Source organism: Halichoerus grypus, chromosome 6, assembly GCF_964656455.1.
Source record: "Halichoerus grypus chromosome 6, mHalGry1.hap1.1, whole genome shotgun sequence".
NCBI lineage: Eukaryota > Metazoa > Chordata > Mammalia > Carnivora > Phocidae > Halichoerus > Halichoerus grypus.
Window position 1 is genome coordinate 138648025 of NC_135717.1, and position 22810 is coordinate 138670834.

General features: G+C 39.1%; 1 long non-coding RNA gene across 1 annotated transcript in view; it reads left to right on the top strand.

Moving 5' to 3' along the window:
* LOC118544320 (uncharacterized) overlaps nt 1-22547 on the top strand; it is a 35691-nt gene extending 13144 nt beyond the window's left edge. Inside the window, exons 2-3 of the long non-coding RNA XR_013448583.1 lie at nt 11073-11225; nt 22276-22547. This is a non-coding gene — a long non-coding RNA (uncharacterized LOC118544320). The remainder of the gene's footprint in view (nt 1-11072; nt 11226-22275) is intronic.
* The last annotated feature ends 263 nt before the right edge of the window (nt 22548-22810 follow it).

Here is a 22810-nt window from a genome sequence, read left to right on the forward strand (position 1 = left end):
AAATTAAATGCAAATGCTTTCATTGCACTATCCCCTTGTTAATTTATCACATGTTTAAACACAGCAACATATTGGAAAACCTTGTTATTTCGTAATCTTCAGATTCTTTGCACAATGATATTAAGAACAGAATAATGAGTAAAGATAAGCCGATGGGAAGCACATGTCTACAGGGCAACTGGCGGCAGTCCCACAACCATTAGTCTGTGGTATATGGTGAAACTGCTGGAGTCAGCATGACAGAGCAAAAAAGAAGGAAGAAAACTATCTCTGAAATGAAAGGAGGTGAGCAAAGCACCACTTTCAAGCCTTAATTATGCTCTCAAATAGTTTATTCTCTCCTTTAAAATGTGTGTTCTGATAAAACTCATGCTCTGTAGCAGATTTTTAGTTAAAAGTTAATAAGTGAAGATGATGATGATGATAATGATGGTGATAGTAATAGTAATAACAATACAGAAGAGGGCCAACTTCTAGGCAAAGATGAAGTTAGAGAAGTGTTTTGCAGGACAGAGCACAAGGTCTTGTACCAGAGGACACCCACTAAATATATGCAGACTTGATTGATGGTGCATGGAGGCAATTAAGAGAATGAAGTTGCTCATTGTTGTCTTGATATACCGGTGGTAGACATGCTAATCATAGCCAAATGTTGATCATGTGGGATTAAATTCATGAGCAAGGATATGCATTCAGTGATGATTATACACCCGTGAAGAGAGAGATAAGGAAAAGGCTTTGGAGATTCTTCCTTGTCTTTCTTTTTTCTTAGCACATTTTTAAATCCAGATTTGGAGCTCTCCATTCATTAAATTTGGTTTTGAAACCTGCCTTCAATTAAGCAAACATCACCCAACATGCATTTAGACAATATTTCACAAATGGCTGCACCCTAAACCTACTGTACTTAATGTAAACTATTATTCTAGACTTTACTTAGTCTTTATATCTTGACAATCATATTTCAAAAACAACTAGTAATTGTTTTCCATAGGGTTCTTTGTTTTTTTGTTTTTTACTTTAGCAGAATATCAATGGGCTTGATTGCATGTTAGATCATAGAGACATTTTAAAATGGCATTGCTGACCCTATCATCCATTTTTTTAAAGTGTTGACCTCTGTGATGCCTGTCTCTCTTAAAATTTAGGTTAAAATCTGGATCAATAAATAAAGCATAAACAATTCCCTAAGGCAGTCTTTGAAAGTGCTTTGTGCACCAAAATTCTATTTAAAATTTTGTTTCTGCTTACATACTTCTCAATACCACATTATACTCCTATTAACTGGTTGTCTCCCCAACCCCTTTCTCTCTTTATCTACCTACTACCTTCTTGTCTTCCTTCCTTCTTCCTTTCTTCCTTTCTTCCCTCCTGCCTGCCTTTTTCTCTTCCTTCCAACATGGTGGATGGTGGTGTCATCCACTGAGATGGGCAAGACTGAAAGAAAGAGTCATCTTTGGAGGGGAAATCAAGAGTTCAAGTGTAGATATGTCGTGTTTGAAATGTTTACAAATCTTCAAGTGAAAACATCAAGGTGCAGGATATATAAGATAGGAGCCCAGAGGAAGGGGTTGGCCTGTAGATATAAATTTGAAAGTCAACAGAGAATTAATATGTATAAAGCCACAAGATTCAGTACAATCGCTTCAAGAGTGAGTGCAGTTAAAAAAAGAGAAATGCCTAAGGAACAAACTCAGGGTACTCTAACATTTAAAGATCAAGAAGAGAAAGAGGGAAAAATAATATTTAAATGTATTAATACAGTTTTATTTTAAAGAGTTTCCCATCCTTATTGATCACTATTGTTATTTATTTTGGAATTGGCATGGGACATGGTTTTCTCTTTTTAGAACTTCAAATTTTGCTGTCTAAAGTCTACAGAACATGTCTGATTCAAGTCATTTGGTCCAGTACTGGGAAGCGGATCCTTATCAGTGCTGGCTGGGAGGCCAGTTCTTAGATAATGAGGCTTCCAGAGACTTAGCCAAGTAAGGTACATTATCAAACACCAGAAATACACAGGTGTCAGTACCTATCGGGTGGAAATGTAAAATGCAGTTGAGGAGTGAGACAGGAGTGTCTGGAACTGAGAGTCTCACAGAAGTGGAAAGGTAAAATAGACAGGAAGTGAGATCAACAAAGGTGATACTGGTAGGGTCAGAATAAGGCTGTCTGACATGAGGCTGGTAGATTGGAGAGCGGTAGGTTGTATTCAATCTCCTGAATATATTCCAGCATCTGCCTTTGAAGCTGCTCTTGAAACAGCCAGACCACATTAGAGAAAACCTACCATCAGACTTTTTTGGCATTGCTAACTTTAAAGCGAACAGTCATCTTCTCCCAAATGTTCCCACTTTCAGTTCTGATAGAATCGTGTCCATGGCTTCCTCCTAAGGGTAAGACTTAGATTCATATTTCATTAATGGCTATTAGCTACCCACCAGGCCCCGGGATGGTCACTTGCACATATATCAGCTCTTTGAAGGATTAAATTGTCATCTTGGCCAAGGCAGAAGTTCATATAAATAACTTATACTGCCACAGTTTAAAAGCCATGTGTAAATTTCCTAAATCCTCTTGTGTGCAATATTTGCTTAATAGTTTGTCTCATCTGGAATATTTGAAAATTTAGTTCTGTATGATTTAGATATAGTGTCAGAGGAAGTCTTCACAGCTAATTTTCTTCCTTCATGCAGAGAAGGACACATCTGACATAATATAATAAGTCACATTGCCAGGATAAGAATAAATAGCAACTATAAACAAACAAATAAGAAACCAAATCATAAAATGAAAGAGCACTGGAAATGTGGCCAAACACTGTTATTGTGGAGGGACCCGAGTCTGGCATTGAATTAGGCAAGTGGGTCTTTGACTGTGTCATGCAGGTGATTGTCTCCTCTGAGACCAGTTGTTCCTTCCTAGGTTATCTGGGTCCTTAAGGCCCTTATATGATCTAGCAGGGTCAGAGGATTGTTTTCCAAATTTTAGGAACAGAAGGAGCATCTCATCTTGGACAAAGCTTTGCATATTTGCCCTTAGCTTCATTTTCCAACTATACCATATCATTTTTGACTGCCTTTCCTGACCCTGAAACTTCAGTGTGTTTATCGAGTCTCAGTTCGGCATCACCTTTCTGGTGGGATGTGGGTTATTTTATCATGAACTAATCCTATGTCTTCAAACCAGAACAGATGAGTAAATCAATGCTTATCCACTACACCATGTGGAAGCCCTAGCATATATCGCACCTGGAGTGAGCCTGGTCCGCTGGAGAGATGAGATGGGCAGGGAGAGAAGCCATATTTCAACCCCGACTCCCCCCCCCCCCCATTGGCCTAGATGCCAGGAGTGTGAACATCCATCATTTCTCGTTCTGGGTTCTCCAGTTCCCTTCCTGGCGGTGATGTTGTTGTATGCATCGGGTGAACCCATGTAATAGGCAACGGCATGGTTTACTTGACCTGGACCAGTAGGAGAAACAAAGCTTCCGTGGGACTCAGAAACTCTGGTGTGCACAAGCTTAAGTTAGCTCCTTTGTATAAAAGTCATATTCTTCCCCTTCTTCATCTCTGGCAAAAACTTTCCTCAGAATACTCCCAAGACTAGTCGTTTTCAACTTGGGGTACTCATTAGGATCACCTGGGGAACTTAGAAAGAGCACCATTTTTAAGTCTCCCAGGTGATTCCAACATGCAGCCAAGTTGAGCACAGTCCTTCTTCCAGGTTCAGGCTAACAAGGCCAAGAGTAACCATGCCTCTAATTATCATCTGATTATTAATTTGTATTTTCCTTGTGTAATGTCGTTATGATTAGGCAGGGGCAACCAGGAGCAGAACACATATAACTGACTTTCGGACTTTTGCCTCTCCTCGGGAAAATGTCTGTGTTCTTGCCTGCTGTCACTCTTGAGCTTAAAAGAATGCAAACCACTCCACATGTCTTCCAGTTGGCTCTTCTTGTTTTGTTCTTTCTCCCTCAGGGTTGGCTCTCTAGAAATTCTGGCTGATAATCTATGATGTTTCCCCCAAAATTGACTGCTTAGTACTTTGATGCCTTTCCCACCTCTTAACCACTTAACTTCCTCCTCTGATCAATATCTGCCTCTCAACAGTAGGTAACATTTTACAAAGTAGCGTCTGCTGGGAAAAGAGACTAAAAGAGACTTTGGGTGGTGAAAGGGTTGGTGATTTGAAAAACATATGTGCTTTGGTCTGTGAGGGAGGTTGTTACCACCAGATAGTAAGGGTTGAAGGTAGCATGGGCTGACTGCTCAGGAGAGCAAAGACTGCTCCCTGGCCTGGAACTTCTACTCAGAAATTTGTATCAGTGCCTAACTAGGACCTTTACCAGAATCAGCCTCAGAACCCACAGACCAGGCCTCCATCCTTGAGGATTGGTCTGCTTTGACCTTGGTGAGTTCAAATCAGGTCAAATATTGCTGGTTTCACAAGGCCTCCAGCTATATCTGGGACCTCAACTTGTATTCATCCTGAAGCCATTTATGCCACAATTCCCTTTGAAACATCAAAATTAGCTCATCCCTTATGTCCCAGACTTATTCATTTCTTGCCTACCGTCATGATCTGTGCTTTTTATTATGAAAAAGGGGACCCCCGACTCCACTGCTTACCCTATTCAAACTTCATTCCATCATAAACCAGCTCTTCTGCATCCTCACTTTCTTTATGGAATGCTCTTGCTAGCTCTTTACCAGTACCAACAAATGGCTTTTCCATGGATGTATCATTTCCGCTGCATCCCTTCAAATACAGAGAACCACAGAATTGTAGGATGTCATGTTTTCTGCTTCTCTACAAAAGGGCATCTATAATTCCATTTTTTTTTTTTACCTTCATGAGAAAAGATCCTGCTACTCCAAGGATTCTGCCATCTGAAATGACATGCTCTGGCCCTCCTTACCCCCACGTTCTACTTGCCTATTGGTTAGTCCCTCATGTTAATTAAAAATGCATGCAACTATTTTACCAACACCTTCTTCAACTCAAATCCTACCATTATCCCAGCTATATTTCCAAGGACATTTTGTTTGCAGGCATAGAAGAGTGAAAATTTATATACTACAGTTAAAGTATGCAAAAATGAGAATGTGTTTTTATTTTTCATAATTGATCTCATTTTGTACTCTAACCTCCATTGCCTTTGTAGTGGGAAAAATAAAACCAGAACACAAAGCCCTCAAAACTGTAAGTTTATCCTTTTGAAGTATGGCGTCTTTTAAAGCTTTTAAAAGTATTTTTCGTGTTCTTCTAGAGTCATCGTTTGGATAAATGGTCATTCAAGTCAAAGTTATACTCCTTATCAGGGCAATTTCTCCCCTTTTTTTTTTTTCAAGATTTTTTATTTATTTGACAGAGAGAGACACAGCGAGAGAGGGAATACAAGCAGGGGGAGTGGGAGAGGGAGAAGCAGGCTTCCCGCTTAGCAGGGAGCCCGATGCGGGGCTCGATCCCAGGACCCTGGGATCATGACCTGAGCCGAAGGCAGACGCTTAATAACTGAGCCACCCAGGCACCCCAATTTCTCCCCTTTCTTAAAAGCAGTTCTCTCCTTTCCTCTTTTTCAAGAAAATTGTAGTGTAGGGGGATGCTAACAGACTCTCTGGCATGGAGGCAGGGGCTCTTGGTCTGAGTTTTCCCAGAGCCATTTCTAGTTTTAAATGCAGTGCCCCTAGGCTGATCTTACCCCTGGGCGGGTGTTGGTGTTGGCTGGGGTGCAGCTGATTGCGTCTGGTTCTTAGGGAAGTTGCCCCGGTATTCATGTAAATCACTGGCAAATGCCACAGATTCCATTTGGTTGGATCTTCTATTCTGTGGCCTTCTCATCCTTACCCCAGGCCCACTTCTGGTCCACTGGTTCTCTCAGCGCCTCTGTGTACGCTTTGGAGGAAAAACAGAGAGCCCTCCAGTGCTTCCTCTGTGCCAGGCTGGAGGGTGTGCGGCTGAACTCCTTTACCTTCCTTCGTCCTTTCTAAACGTCTCCATATAGACTTCCAGCCAGAAGGTAAAACACAAGCCTCCCCCTGCTTTTAAAGATTTTTATTCATTTATTTGTCAGAAAGAGAGAGAGAGAGGCTGAGCACAAGCAGGGGGAGCAGCAGGCTCCCTTCTGAATAAGTAGGCCTATGCAGGACTCGAACTCCGGACCCTGGGATCATGCCCTAAGCTGAAAGCAGACGCTTAACTGACTGAGCCTCCCAGGTGTCCCACCTCCTTCTGCTTTTAACTCCCCCTTCAAATCCTCTGATTTCTCTGGGGATTTTTGCCTTCTGCACCTTCCTTTCTTCTGTATTTCTCAAATGAGTAGTTTCTGTTCCCACCATGTTACTAGGACTACTTTTCATAAGGTCATCAGTAATCTGATTGCTCCAATTTTTTAGCATTTTCAGTATTTTCTTACCGGACCTCTCTGCTTCATTGAACACCCTGATCCCTTTATTTTCCAAACTCTGTGCTTTCCTGATTCCATTCAGAACTTTTTGCCTATTTCCTATTTTGTTTTCCCCTTCGGTGCCGGTGTTAATGAGAATTCTGTCCTTGAATTGTTTCTCCTCTTATTCGAGCTAAGTCCAGGAAGAGGGGGACGTTCTGCTTTTATTCCTGTGTTAAACTACATTCTTTACTGCTGCTGGAAAAATAAAACAAAAACCAAAAAAGTATATATCCAGTTCAGAACATTTCTCCAAGCTCATAGACTCATATATTTAACTACCTCCTGGATATTTCCAGGGTTTCAAACTGAACATGTACAAACTGAACACATTATCCTTCCCAGCTCCTCAGGATATATTTTGCAGTCTTGACTGATACCATTTTCTCCCTAGCCCCTGGAGCTGAAGTACTTGGGAGTCATTTTTGGCTTTTTTGATTCTTTAATCTCCTATATTCTCACAATGAATCACCAAAGCCTGCCAAGTTTCTTCCTATTTTATACTAATTTGTCAATGATCTCGGGTCATCACTCATGTATCTATGTGTCTATGTATCTATATGTCTATCAATATATCATCATATTATCAGTCATCTTCCATTATTTGTCTATGATGAAAATTTTTCTCCCAAAGTATACATATTGTTAAATGATTAAATGTAAATACAAATAAAAATTTAGAAATAGGGTAAACATACAATTTCTAGAAAGCAAAAAAGAAGTAAGTATTGCAGTCAGTGAAGACCCACATTGTAATTATTATTGCTGTAATTAAGCCTCAAACTCAGTACCAAACTTCTGAGTAGCCAAAGTGAAAGTGAAACTAGGTCAGTTACCTAATTCTTCTTATCAGAAAAAACAAATGAATTTTCACAATTAAGTTGTAAACTCTGATTAGCTGAAGCTTTGTGTTGATAAAGCTTTGCTTATCTTTCCTTTTTAACTTAAAGGTCACCTTAAATTGCCCTTTTTAAACAACTCTCTCTCCAGGGCCGGTCTCTCTTTTGGGCACTTAATGCTCCTTGAACATTTGAAGACCTCTCTTTCTTAAAAAAAAAAAAAAAAGACCCTTTTCAATTTTTCCCAGTCTGTCCCAAGATTAGGGCCTACGTTCTTTGTTTACGGGAGCCCCCAGTCCGTCTCTTTGTCCCGCAGCTGTGTTTTGGAACCTTGTCTCTCGTTCTTAAAAGTTCAGGTCTCTCTGCAACTCAGCATTGCCTAAGGGGATTTCAAGCAGATTTATACATGTCAGAGATTTTAGTTGGGGTCTAAATTGTATTCCCTTTTGGATTCAGACATGCCTAGACAAGTTTGTAGGTCCACTGGGGCTGGCTCCCTGGTGCCTTATTTCATAAAATGATCGAGAAGTCTTTGATGAAGAACTGTGCTTGCTTTGATGCCAGTGGTAGGATGTGAAAGTGCCACTTACAGTTATTATTTGTGAATGAAGCAAATACAGTAGCCGCACAGCAGATGCCTGTTAGCCTATCAGAGCGCGGAGGAAGGTAGCAGGGTCTCGGGGCGTTGCGGCAAGGGGGCGGGGCACGCAGAGTCGGCCGCTTCGTGCTGCGCTCCCCATCGGCCGCAGAGCTGGCTGTGGCGTGCCTTCGCGGTTCTGAGTGTGGTGCGGTGGTGGAGAGCCCAGGGTGCCGGGGCTGCGGGACAGACGCGGACTGGAGTCCGGCTCCGCTCCTTCCTTCTCGTAGCCTGGGGCAAGTTCCTTTCCGCCTCTGACCTTGTTGTTCTGAGGATTAAAATTAAGTCCTATGGAGTACTCGACATGATATTTGGCATATAGTAGTGCTCAATAAATGGGAGTTACTATTAATAATATCATCATTATTATTATTGTCAGACATCACTGTAGGAATGAAGAGCAAGGGAAGAAGAAAATGGTGAGCTGCACGGGAGATGAAAGGTTGGCTTTGGGGGGCCCTGATGAGACACACATAGAGGTTTTGTAAACTAATTAGGAAAGGAAGTTGAGAAAGATTAGGATTCTTGGAATGTATGATGTATGAGAGCTGAAGAGACTTACGTGATCTCATTTCCTGTCTGTAGAAATTGAGTTGTTGCCAGACTTAGGGGTATGGCAGTTTCTTTATAAATGTTAGGATGGAAAAGATATTCCATGGGCTATCTTCTATGTCAGAAAGAGTCTTACAATCTGGAGGGTTTATTTGTTTTGTTTTGTTGTTTGTTTTTTTAGGTTTGGAACTGTTTCTGAAGTTGGCCTTTATCTTATGAATACTGTATAACCTATAAATATTATGCAACAATACTTGACCCTTCTGTAATATTTTACAGAGATGACCACTCCCTCGCTGGAGACTTCTACAAACCAGTTTCTTCTGGTTTTCTTCCCACCATTCAGATCCTTCTTTCTGGAAGCTAAGTTTTTTCCCTAAGGTTTCTCCCTCTTTGAAGCTCTTAACTATCCATATTTCCCAGGACTGTGTTAGCTCATCGGTCTTCTCAACTTTTAATGATCTGTAGTACATTCAAAACCCATGGCTTAGAGCACCATTTATAGGTATATGACTTGCAAGTCTGTTCCAGAGCTTGACCCTTCTCCCGAGTTATTGGGTCTGTATACCCAATCATGTCAGGTTCGGCAAAGAGGATTTAAACAGAATTGGTGGGACAGAACTTCAGCTACTGAAACAAATGGGGATTTCCATTCACACAGGTGCCCATTTGGCCCCTGACATGTTTCAGCCCCAGGTCTAGGTTGAGGCATCTTGGTGGAAGTGTACGGATACTGGTCCTAACAGCTATGTCAAGTGATTTCTACTACTTGTCAGTTGCATAACCTTGCAAAAGTTACTTAATCCCAGAAAGCCCTCATTTTGTCATCTTTAAGATAGGGAGAATGTATATACACTTTTAACTTCTTGCCTCTTAGCCCAATGGATGCTTCCAGGATTTACATATGTTTTTTGTTATTGTTAGATTTATAAATTTTCTTCTTAAAGTATTTAATTTTAAAGGGGTGAGGGTTCTATATAGAGTTATGACCATGTTGAGTAATATCTTTCATTGGCACTATTTTGTTTTAAATTATTTTCTTCCCTATTGGTTCAATATAGTTGTCTAGAGCATGTATTGTGCTGTTACCTTGGAAACCCAGCCTTTACACTATTGGTTAGAATGTCCCAAGGTTGTCCATTATATCCCATCACCTACTTACCCTCAAGAAAGCAAGTATCCAACATATTAGAATTAGCCTACAACCTCTAGCAATCTGTTACTACATTTAAAAATTCGATGTGGGGGCGCCTGGTGGCTCAGTCGTTAAGCGTCTGCCTTCGGCTCAGGTCATGATCCCAGGGTCCTGGGATCGAGCCCCGCATCGGGCTTCCTGCTCAGCGGGAAGCCTGCTTTTCCCTCTCCCACTCCCCCTGCTTGTGTTCCCTCTCTCGCTATGTATCTCTCTGTCAAATAAAGAAACAAAATCTTTAAAAATAAATAAATAAATAAATAAAAATTCGATGTGGTTTTTCATTCCTAAATAGTTTTTTAGCTTTTCTTTTTTTTTGTTGGCACAGAAGCAGACTTTTTTCCCCCCACAGTTTTGCTCTGAACGCTAGTCTTTGTGGTCTCTAGTGTTTATGACCAAGAAGTGTATTTTCTGTTGATAAAAGAAATAATCCAAAGGTGTTCCCTTCTTTTAAGCACACTTGCTTCAGCAATTCAAAGTGGGTGGGGAGACTTTCTCTTTGGAGTTACTAGTATGCTCAAATAATGAAACAGGTTGAAAAGAAAATGTTAACCTGCTATCTTCAATTATATAAGCCTGTTTTTCCTTTCCTTACCACCTTACTTCTTAGGGAGTCTAGATTCCTTGACCTCAGTAAAAAGATGGTGATAGCCTTTCAAACCCTCAATATTAGTCTTCTTCATGTTTATTCACGGTTAAATCTGTTTGTTTCCTTTGACCCTAAGCTCTACAAATGTGTGATGTACATGATGTAGACCTCATTGCCCCTGAGAAAATCACTTCCTATACTCTCAATTATTGCTACATGAAAAAATGGATGTTGATAAAACAAAAAACTGAATTAAAAATAATGTTCCACTGGGATATGCCGTTGAATCATGTTAAAATTACAAGTATGTCTATTCCTGTTTCCTTGTGAATGTAGTCTGTTTTGCTTTTTTCTAGTAATTTTTCCTTTTTCCCAAATGAACCCATAAGTTAATCTACATATATAATAGTTTCCAAATGTGGCTTTTGTAATCATTAAGTTAACTTAAATAGATATACATTTGAGGCACAAAAATGCTATGGATGGATTAGTAAATGTGATATTTATACTTTAAGCCAGATTCTCTTTTGAAAAATAAAGTAGTATATGAAGGAAATGTAACATAAGATGTGCATATGACTATTGCACTTGCTTTTGAAGTCCTCTGTGTTATCCTGTCTTGTAGCCTACAGAAGAGAGTCAATGTAGTGTCAGAGAAAGAGCATTGCTCTGCAAGTTGGCATAGCTGCGTGCTCTCAGCCCGGCCATGCACCAGCTCTGTGACTGACTCATTTACATCCCATTCATGGGTTTCAGTTTCCTCACTTATAAAATGGGCATAGGCTAATAATATATTTCCTATTTTCTGACAGGGCTATTATAAAGATTTGAGGAGGAAAACTATAGAAAAGCACTTTACCACAAACAGAATATGGAAAGAAATAAGAAATCTTGGCTGTACACCCAGCTCATGTACTGAAGAGTTTAACAAGTCCAGGGTAGAGTCACCATACTACCCTTACCAGGTAAGTGTTCTTGGAACTAGCATACATGGCTCCCACTGGCAGCATCTCAACCCTTCTCAAGCTTTAAGGAGCTTTCTCACATACTTGGGAAACACAAAGCTGTCTTCTGCATCCTTTTTCTTGTACAGGTCATCCTACTGTGTGAGGGGCAAATGCCCTTTCCGGTCTTGCCTGTTCTCAGCATTAGTTGGGGAGAATTTTGCCATATTATATGTCCATGCTTTCCTTCTCCCTACACCGAAATCCATGCTTGGAAAGCAGAATGACCCTGTGAAAAGAGCACTGGACTGACTGAGATTCAGGAAGTAGGTTCCAATCACAGTTCTGGCGGTAACTAGCTTGGTAACACTCACAACATCATCTAATCTGTCTGTGCCTCGTATTTGTAGAGTTGTAGAATCTCTGAGTTTGAAAGATAACAACAACAGCGTAAGATCACTGATTTACCTATCCCTTGCAAAAATGAAAAGCTGTTTAAATCTTTTACTCGGGGCGCCTGGGTGGCTCAGTTGGCTAAGCATCTGCCTTTGGCTCAGGTCATAATCCCAGGGTCCTGGGATCGAGTCCTGCACTGGGCTCCCTGCTCAGCGGGGAGTCTGCTTCTCCCTCTCCCTTTATGCTCTCTCTCTATCTCAAATAAATAAATCTTTAAAAAAATAAATCTTTTACTCAACATCTCCAATAATAGGGATGTGACAGGCACTTGATATGATAGATTTAGGAGTCAGAATTAAATTTAAATCTCTGCTCAGCTACATACTATGTGTGTGACCTTGGGAAAGTTATTTATATCCTTCATGCCCCAGATTCTTCTCTCTTCAATGGAAATAATAATATACAACATAGGGTTGTGGTGAGGACTGCACGAAATAATGTGCATAAAGCACTTAGCATGGAGCCTGGCACATGATGAGAACTCAACAAATGGTGATGGTGCCTGTTCTTGCTGTCCTCCTTCCCCTCCTTTTTATTATTCCTAGGACTATGTGGTTGTTCAGACTCAATTTGAGCATTGCCAGTGATGATTACCTTCCCAAATAGCCCACTGTTAATTTTGTAAAATCATAATCATCAGAAAGTTTTCTTTCTAGTCAACCCCAAATTACATCTCTTTATCTCTAGACGTTCTTTTTTCCAAGTTCTGATCTCTCAGCTCATAACTACCCTTTGTGTATTTGAATATGGCTATCATGCTCCCTACTTTACCCTATTCTCTAACTTCTTTGGTTTTTCTTTTTGACCCTTTCTTCCCAATTTCTTTTAATCAGCTTTTATATACCAACTTTCAAATTACTCTTGAAAGCTTGCCATTAACTTGATATCAACCCTTTCAATCAACATTCATAACTAGCCTTTATTTCTAAGGAATTTAGTGATTCTTCAGGCTAATCTTCCTTTTCTGTGTCTAGAAAGGACCAGCGGTCACTCAGGGCATGGGTCTATGCTCATCGACACCACCAGCTCTGCCCACTTTGATTCTGCACCTGAGAGCAAACCGTTTTTTATTTAAGCTTACAGTGTTCTTCGTAGAGTTGATGGATAGAGAATATGGGATGCTATTTTCAATCCTATGATGATTTTTATACAAAGAAATATGCGGAAGCACTCATAACATTTTTATGTATCCTGACGGGTTAGATTGACTAACCAAATTTCATTTTTATGATGTCCTCATGAAATTTGGGCCTTTAAAAATATCATACAATTTATCCACAGAATAAGCCTGTAAAACAGAGAGGCGGTAAGCATTATTTCCTCCAGCTTTACATAGATCTGAAACCAGATGTTTCCCAGGAGCAATGACCAAATTACTTCTACAGTACAGTTATTTCCCAGCCAACCAGCCAACAGATGGGTTTATACGTCATGGCAGACTGGCAAGTTTGAAAACACATATTCTCTCCTTTTCCACAGAATTGCCCTTTATATATTTGAAGACACAACTGTGTACTTCACTTTGGTACTTACTATTTTGCCTCAGTATGATTGTACTTGCCTCACCTACCCTATCAGACCACAAACTCTTGAAGGCAGGGAATTGATTTTACTCTCCTTTGCATGTCTTATTCTGCCTAACCGAGCACCCAACTCCAGACTTTCACTCAGTAAATCTCCTTGCGGGGCACCTGGGTTGCGCAGTCAGTTAAATGTCCGTCTCTTGATTTCAGCTCAGGTGATCTCAGGGTTGGGAGATTGAGCCCTGCATCAGGATCCATGCTGGGCACTGGGTGTGAAGCCTCCTTGGGATTCTCTCTCTTCTTCTCCCTTTGCCCCATAGTCAATCAATCAATCAATCAATCAGTCAATCTTGTTGAACTGAATTCAAACAAGGACTGTAAGAGCTAAGTGAACAGGTGAATTTAGTTCTGAAGGAGACAGAGGATATAAATATCCATAAGGTATATTATATTACCTGGAGTTGTCAAAAATTTTAAATCAGGTTGCCAATTTATATTACTCATTTTTATCAGTTGATTATAGCATACATGGATCAATTTTCTAAGCCAAAATAATTCTCCAAACTGTGTTAAAATTAAATATTTATTATTGTTAAAATAACTAATATACAAAATAACTAAAATAACTAATATAATTATAATTTTCCATTTTTTTATTCACTCACCATTAATGGTTATTACCGCATTGCTTAGGAAGCAAAGATGCCTGGTATTGTTTCTGATTGACAAAATTTCTTTCAACCGTTTGTTTCAACATTTGTAGAAATAGCAGTAGGAAAACGCAACATGAAAATAATACTTATTAATTATAATCGGATTCCATGAGAGAAGAAAGGGTTATCTTTTATTTATAACCAAAGGGAGCCGCAAAACTAGGAAGATTTTCTTTATCTAAACTGTTCTTACATAAAGGGTTATATTCCAAAATATATTTGAGGAATTGTCCAGTAAATAATAGAAGGATACTATGGAAGTGAAGGGTACATAATCTTCCTTAAATGCTAGATCCACAAGAGCTTGCTGTATCTTCATTTTCTAAGTGAAAACTCTCTGTTCTAATAAGCAGAAAGAAAAGAAAATTATTTTTTGAAGGACCCTAGAGAAAATTCATTGTACTAGTCAAACAAATTGAATCTAAACAATGGATGTTTTGAGCATGTGAATCATTCTTTTCAACTCTTTAGTGTTAATTGTGCTATGATCTCTTTTAATACCTCTGATATTGCAATAGTCCACAGTAAATAACACTAAGACTCTTTCCTGCCTTAAAGGCAGGTAATAGAAGTAGGATCTGATGGTCAAAGAGAGAAGAAGAAAGAGAGAAAATGGACAGACATATTTGGTTTTGATCCCCATCTCTCCCAGTTATCCCTTTAACCCATATCCTACTTCATACCTTTCCACATCAGGGACTAGCTTGGTGTAGTCCCACATTGAGGCTCCAGAAAGGATTTATCTGAAAATTAATAATTGTTTGTATCATCTGGCCTAGGATCAACCTTCCTTAGGACCTCTGAAAGGCTGGGGTGTTCCACTCATTCAGCAAATATTTACTAAGCACCTACCATGTACCAGACACGATGCAACTTTAGGAAACAGGAACCTTTGTGTAGTGTACCTGTATAATTTTGGACCACTCAGCATTTCTTTATAGTTCTCAACAGCATCATAATTTTGTTTTAGAGAGTTATCTCTCTCCCATGTGTGTAGTTTTGAAGGACAGGAAAATCCAGATTTATACTTTTTCCTATGGAATTCAATGGGTCTAGAGGCTCTCGTTCCTCATCCTTGTTTGCCCAAGAGAATGCATGTAACCTCTGTTCAGCTAGTGGAATGTCTTTCCTGGCCTTGAATTTTAATTAATTGAATCAAACACAGAAGTGATCTTTGGCACTCACTCATGATGACATGAATGTTTCTAACATGAGGCCACTGCTGAGATTTCTTTCCCAGACCTCCAAACTCTCTTGTCCAGAACAGAGCCTTATTCTTCTGATCCTCTGTCAATTCTGTGAATATATTAATCCTACTCTCATATTCTTCCAATACATTTCTTATATATAAGTTAGGCAGAATTTGTTTCAGCTAAGGACCTTTACTGATGCACCCTAGCCTGGAGCTAATGACCACTCTGGCATCCTAAAATCTCCAAGGGCAAAGCATTGCTTTTGATTGGTTCAAATGACTGAGGATTACCCTGGCTTGTATTCTTACCTGAGCACATCCAAATTATACTAGGTCCTGGGTAGTGAGGACTCAGCGTTTCATAGGATGTTTCATTGACATCATAAGAACTTGGGCAAGTTCAAGCAACAGAGTTGTTTTCAATAAAGAAGATAACAAGGGGATAGGAGGCTCTGTGGTCATAAATGGTTACTGGCAGAGGGAAGAAGGCAGAGGTGAGGATATACCTTACAGGTCTGTGTGAAAGCAAAGAACAGCAAAACCCAGCTCAGCCCCAGAATGAAAAGGACTCTAGGAAGTGAACACAGACATTGCAATATTTTCCAGATGGGACAGAGAAAAAAAGGGAAAATGAAATTCCCACAAGTCTTGTGTGGAAATGTAAAGGAGAGAACTGCCAAATATGGATAGTGACATGCCCAATGCCTTGTCCCTGGGGTGTCCATGAGCCTATTAGCAGTCATGCTTTCTTGGGAATGTTCACTTACACAGAGGCTCACCATCCCCCCCCACACACACACACATTGAGGGCCTTCCTTGTTCTAGGCCAGATCCTACAGGGACTGTAGGACAGGAGGTTCTAGGCCTTCCATGGCCTTATTTGTATGTGTGAGAGAGAAAGGTAGGGAGTGACAGACAAGACACAGACAGACAGAGATACAGAGACACACCGAGAGAATGAGAATGTGTATGAGGGAGAGACAGGGATGGAAAGAGGTCAGAGTTCTATCTTCTCAGATTTCATTCTTTTCTTTAGAGAGGAACCTCCCCTGGAGTATCTTACTTAGTCTCCCCAAATCATGCCCTCTCCCCCTCAGCCCCTCTTGCTACATACCTGCTTATTCTCCCTAGTCCTCCAAACCCAAAGTATTTGCTCCTTCCTGTAGCTGTTCATTTTGCTCCTGTCTCCAGACCTTTTCTTTACCTTTCTTGGGGCACTTAGACATACTCAGTTCTTCTGCCATCTAAGTAATTATCTTAATATTTTATTCAGTGAGAAAGCTATTCTGGAAATCTAATTTTCTTCCCAAGAATTGCATAGCCAATTTGGGAACTTCAAACATCTGTAATCCCAGGACAACATTGGGGATTAAAAAAAAAACAACTCAGACATACAACATTTTCAAAACCATAAAGAAAGTTTCCAAAGTGAATGTCTTCTCATTCTAGATATTTTTATCTCTCCAGCACAGTTTTGCAGTAGCTTTTCCTTACTATTCTTTTCAAAGTACCTCTTTGCAGTTACTGATTTTTAGCCTCGGTGTCTTTTCAAAGATGCTTTTCTGGGGACTGTTGATTTCAGGCCATTTCAACTGCACGAGTTATGCAAGTGTGAAAACTTTTTTCACTCTAAAAAAAGATGCTCCAGCCTATTTTTTGTACTCATAATAAAGGCAAAAGGATAAAGACAGAATTTGGGCATTGGTGGAGTCTTTGCAAGGAAAGGAAGAGCTGAGAAAAGTTATGTTCCAAATCAGTATCACAATCAAACCTAGAACAGAGGACTGATGACAAAATAAGGCTCTGAGTTATACAGAGAACCAAATTCTTATTACAGTTATATTTACATTTTTATTAGTATCATCCCATTTTTGCTTCTCAGATCATTAAAAAAAAACCCAAAAAGTTATATTGAGTATGAGTAAGAAGTTATATAAAGACCTAAAAAATACAATGTATACAGTGAATAAAATGAGTATTTATCAAGTTTTAAAAGTTTCCTTTTGGTCAATTAATATTAGTTCTCCAGTAAGTACATTGGGCTGTGGACACTTATTGCTTTGAGAAATTTAGAATAAGGGGAATTTAAAATTACCTACAACCTCTGTAGATGTTTAAGTACAGTCTCTCCCTGTGTATCTTGGTGCATGTGTGTATTTGCAGACATATATTTAAATGAGAGCATAAAACATACGTTAGGGTTCAATATATATGAACTGTTATTTAGGACATTTCTAGGCATTACTGAATTCCCTGATGTCTCTTAGAAACAAAAATGTCTGTTTCTAATAAACTTATTGGTATAAATGCCAAATGAAATAAAATGTCACAAGCAAGACACAGAACTGATTGAAGTGTTTGTTGACTATTTTACCAGTTGTTTTTCCATCTCTGGTGTTGCTTCTATTAATGAAGAACATGTGTCCTCTCACACTTAATTGTGGAAAACTTTAATTGTGGAAATCAGAGGTAGAAATAGCACAAAGATGAACCCCTGGGCATGGATTCCCTCTCCGTTGTTTATCAGCATAACCTTGTCTGGATTTCCTCTCTTCTCTCCATGGTGGCTATTGCAAAGTGGACAGTGACTATCCCACCATAGAATCATGGAGTTTTCTTACTTTTACAATCTTAAGTCCATCAGGATCATTCAGCTGCAAGTAACGCAATTTTTAACCAAAAGAGACTCAAAAATAAAGGACTTTAGTTTTCCTACAGAGTGAGAAGTCAGGGAATAAGTGGTTCTAAATTTGGTAAAGAAGCCCCAAGTTCATATCAAGGAACTAGAGTTTCCTATCTTTCTTCTTTGCCATCCTCAACTTGATGTTGGTTCTTAAACTACAAGATGGCTGCGCTGAGGAAGCATTATGGCCTCGTGATACCATGTTTGATTAGGAGAGTGGGCTGGGGAAAAGGGTTTTTCTTCTTTCAGGAAGACGGATTTCTCCCAGAGGCTCATTCTTAGGCATCACTTCATGACTCATTGGCAAGAACAGGATCACATGTCCCCCCATTCGTACCCCCATAGCTGCACAGAATATTGGCCAAATGATTAACTAGCAAAGGAGAACACTATTGCTGTGATTGGATTAGACAAACCAGAGTCATCTCCTGGGGTTGGGCATATTAATACCTCCCCTGTCATTATGATTCCTTTGGCAAGGAAGAAGTGGGGAAGGCTGTTGAGTCATTAAGTTTTGCCAGTTTCCCAGCTGTGATTTCCATAATATCTCCCTCTATCTGGTATGACTCAGCAATGGGAGTCTTTTGGATGTGCACCTTGGGTTCTAGCCCTCCACTCAAAAAACCTCCTCATTATTGATTCAGAGAGAAAAGCAGGTCTAACTCATCATTCTATAGCTTCTCACATAATTCATAACTTCATATTTATGTGCTCTCTGAGCTCATTTTTTTTTAAACCCAAGAGGTTCTAGTTTCAAAATGTGCCTTTGTCTCCCCCCGCACCCCCGTCCCCAACTATGGCTGCTTCTGTCTGGGTACAAAATAAAAGGGAGAAAAAGTCTGTGTATCTGGTTACTTCTGGTTATCTCCTCTAATTTCAGGACCCATAAGCCTCTGCCAGGAGATAGTTTGTGATGTAGGTCATCTATATTCTCTTGTTTCTACTTTTGAACACTCTGCTGGCTGTTCCATCTTTCCCATGAATGTTTAATATGTATAATGATCCTGCCAGAATTGATTTTTCATTATAGAGGCCATTTTCCAAAGAGGTTTGTCACTATTTTTAAAATAGTATTTTAGCATGTTTATAAAAAACAGTTCTAAACTCAATTTTGTGTAAGTTTCTTCACTGATAGAAGGGATTTTCATTTTACATTATTCTTATGTTACTGATAAGTTGGAAGGTATGACACTAGCCATTTAGATTTTAGTTACATTTTTAACAATTGGTTTATAAACAATTGGAAATAACTGGTAAATTATTCATGTTCAAGGGTGTTATGTAATCTTTCCAAATCAGTAATTAGCCACCAACATACTACATTCCATCTAGTGACCAATCCTGAATATACTTGTGATCCAAAATGAAGAAAAATATGATGTAAATAAAAATGAATGTCTTAGGGGCACCTGGGTGGCTCAGTCAGTTGGGTGTCTGCCTTTGGCTCAGGTCATGATCCCAGGGTCCTGGGATCGAGTCCCACATCTGGCTCCCTGCTCAGCAGGAGTCTGCTTCTCCCTCTGCTTCTCTCTCTGTGCTCTCTCTCTCTCTCTCCTCTCTCAAATAAATAAAATCTTTAAAAAAATGAATGTCTCAGTTTTGAAATGGGTGATTCTTTTACTATTTTTATATTAGAGGTCTTTCTTATTTGGATTTTAATTGCTCTTTTTTCTCCCACCATTTATTTATCTTCAGTTTGACCATTGCTAAATGAGTAATTGGCTTTCGTATTGAGTTATTCCCTTTGTTTTGACCACCTGAAATCAGGTACAGGTGTCACAGTGACTTCTTAATAGGGAGATCTTAAAGAGAAATATGACTATAGAGGAAGAGCCCAATTGCCCTCTCTGATAATTTAATATTTTAAAAAATTAAGGCTTTTTTAGTATGAGGAGGCATCTTTATCCCCGATTTCTCCACACACCTACCCACCCTCCACACACAAAGTTCAAAAAGACTTACAGGAAGAAAAGAAAGATAGCAGTTATGCTTTCTTGGATCCTAAATCTTGCCTGAAGATTTTTATAATGAAATGGAGGAAAAAATAAGTCATTATTTCTTTGCTTCATGTTTTTGAGAGCCATGTATCCCAAGATATCATAGAACTTAGCAAAATAGCTTGGATACTGATTGAAAAGGCAGACTCAGAGTCTAGAAATGCAAAATAACAGCCCATATGCCAAACCACATGCATTGTAAGGCTTGGTACTTCTGAGGGAAGATTTAAAAGGCGACAAAGAATTCCAAATTTGGAACCCACAGAGACATCTGGTATCTTAGAACTTTCCACTTTCCCTTGGCAGATATTTCAGCTAATTTTCCCACCTTGGTCAGAGTGTATAATTCTTTCTTAAGCTTATTTTAATTTTAACATATTCTCTCTATTCAACTGTTACTGTGAAATGGCCCTACTCTCAGGACCAGCCATTTAATTTTAGCACTTAGATCATTTAGCAATTCCTTAGAGGAACAAAAATAAGGGGGTGGGATTTAATTAACATAATGGGTACATCATCAACTTTTTTGGTGGCATTTATGTATATTTCCAACACTTGGTCATCAAGCAGATGCATGTAAAAAAAAAAAAAAAAAAAAGACAGATGAATCAAAATGTAGAAAAAGCACTGCATTTCAAACGGTGATTTTCATCATCAGTGTGCATGTAGTGGCTCTTCAGTTTCAAGTAGATATTACCAAAACTATCCTGAGAGGTATCCTCATTTTGTTGTTTGCTTCTTATAAACCAGTTGCTAGTAGCTGATCTGTGTCTACTTGAAGAATTCATTAGTTGAGTCCACATTTGCCCAATGTGGATGGTGGAATGGGAAGGGGACTTGAGATTAATGAGGCTTTGGGACAATTACTATGAAGAATGTACTAAGGGGTACATATAAGGATTATTGAGTAGCAATGAGGACTTAGTTGAAACTGAATAGTATGAATATTGAGTAGTGTAGACCATCCCTATTTAATGACACTCAGTAACAGTATCATAGAATTGTGTTTATTTTATTTTTTTTAAGATTTTATTTATTTATTTGAGAGAGAGAGAAACCACATGAGAGGGGGGAGGGTCAGAGGGCGAAGCAGACTCCCCGCCAAGCAGGGAGCCTGATGCGGGACTAGATCCAGGGACTCCAGGATCATGACCTGAGCCGAAGGCAGTTGCTTAACCAACTGAGCCACCCAGGCGCCCAAAAATTGTGTTTATTTTAGAGTTGAAAAGGACCATCTTATTGAAATTTTCAACTGACAGATGAGGAAACTGAGGCATAAAGAAACTAAACGAGTTGCCTGGGTCTACAAAGCAAATGGCAGAGCAATTCTAACTCCTGGACCAGATCCAAAGATAGTATTTATAGGGATTTCAAAGTATGACTAACTTTAAAATAATTGAATTTTAGAATTTTCCATGGATTCTCTCTCTCTCTCTCTCCCTCTCCTGTCAAAGAAAAGATCTTGCTAGAATTTGATCAAAATAATTTCTTGTCTTTGTGGTGCCATTTCTTGAATTACTGTGTCAAGTCTTATCAGAAGCAAGAGAAAATGGCAAACATGGGAATGTATGTACCATCGATGCACCTGACCAAAGATTTACAATTAGTAGATGGTCTCTCTCTTTTTTTTTTAAGATTTTATTTATTTATTTCAGAGAGAGAGAATGAGAACACAAGCAGGGTGAGCGGCAGAGGGAGAGGGAGAAGCAGGCTCCCCACTGAGCAGGGAGCCTAATGCGGGGCTCAATCCCAGGACCCTGGGATCATGACCTGAGCTGAAGGCAGATGCTTAACTGACTGAGCTACCCAGGTGCCCCGATTGTCTCTTATTTTTAATATCTATGTCTATATTTATCTATCAATTGATTAATTTTATCATGTTCTAAATTCATTTTTAAAAACTTGCCACTTTTCTGAGAATATTTGAAGAAATGAAATGAAAAGTAAGTAGTGCCAGAACTCCTGATGGACCCCTAATTACCGTCAATGCCACTTATATAGCTGCAATACCATTGAATGTGTGCCCCCTTCATACTTTAAGATCATGGGTCTAGCCTGGTGGACATTAGAAACTGTCTAGTGTGGTTGACCCTTTGATACGAAATCTAGTCCATTTTCTAAAATGGGATATGCTCTAGGTTAAAGTACAAACGGTGATGGGTAATCAATGCTACATTAAGATATGACTTAGAGACTCTCTTGTAATGACACTTAATAACATGGAGGGATGTTTTAAGTGTGAAAAATACTTCTTACAATAGATATTCCCCCTTTCAAGTTATTAGTCATTATTTTGGGGGTATTGAGATTATAATCATTTGGATATATTTTGTGTGTATATTTCAAAATTTCTACAAAAATCAGTCATATTTTAAACAAGAAAAGCATAAATATTCTTTTCATTAAAAGAATAACCAAGTAAGTAGAAAAATTAAAGTGTATGAAAGGAAATCTCCTTGCTTAAGGTAACAAATTATATATATATATATAATTTTTTTATTTGACAGAGAGAGAGAGCACAAGCAGGGGGAGCAGCACAAGGAGAGGGAGAAGCAAGCTCCCTGCCCAGCAAGGAGCCTGATGCGGGACTCGATCCCAGGACCCTGAGATCATGACCTGAGCCGAAGGCAGACGCTTAATGACTGAGCCACCCAGGTGTCCCAAGGTAACAAATAATATTAAAACATATTGTGGCTCAGAGAATTTGTATGTCTTTAAAAGAGGGGTGGTTATAGAAATAACTTTATATTTTTCTGATCGGTGTTACAGAGAATAGTGAGAGGAGAATAACAAACTGCTCAAACAGAAAGTACAATTGAAATAATTTTAAGGGTAATAAGATTGAAATACTATTATTATCTATAATAATAAAGTACCTCTTTTCTTACATGGAAACGGAGTTGATAACGTACTTTCAACACACAGGAAATATAAATAACCTAAAAATCAGATGTATGAATCAAATGGAGTAATAATACTTTTCATTTATGAAGCATTCACTTGTCTTTATTATTACTATTTCTTCACGTAGAATGGTGTGCA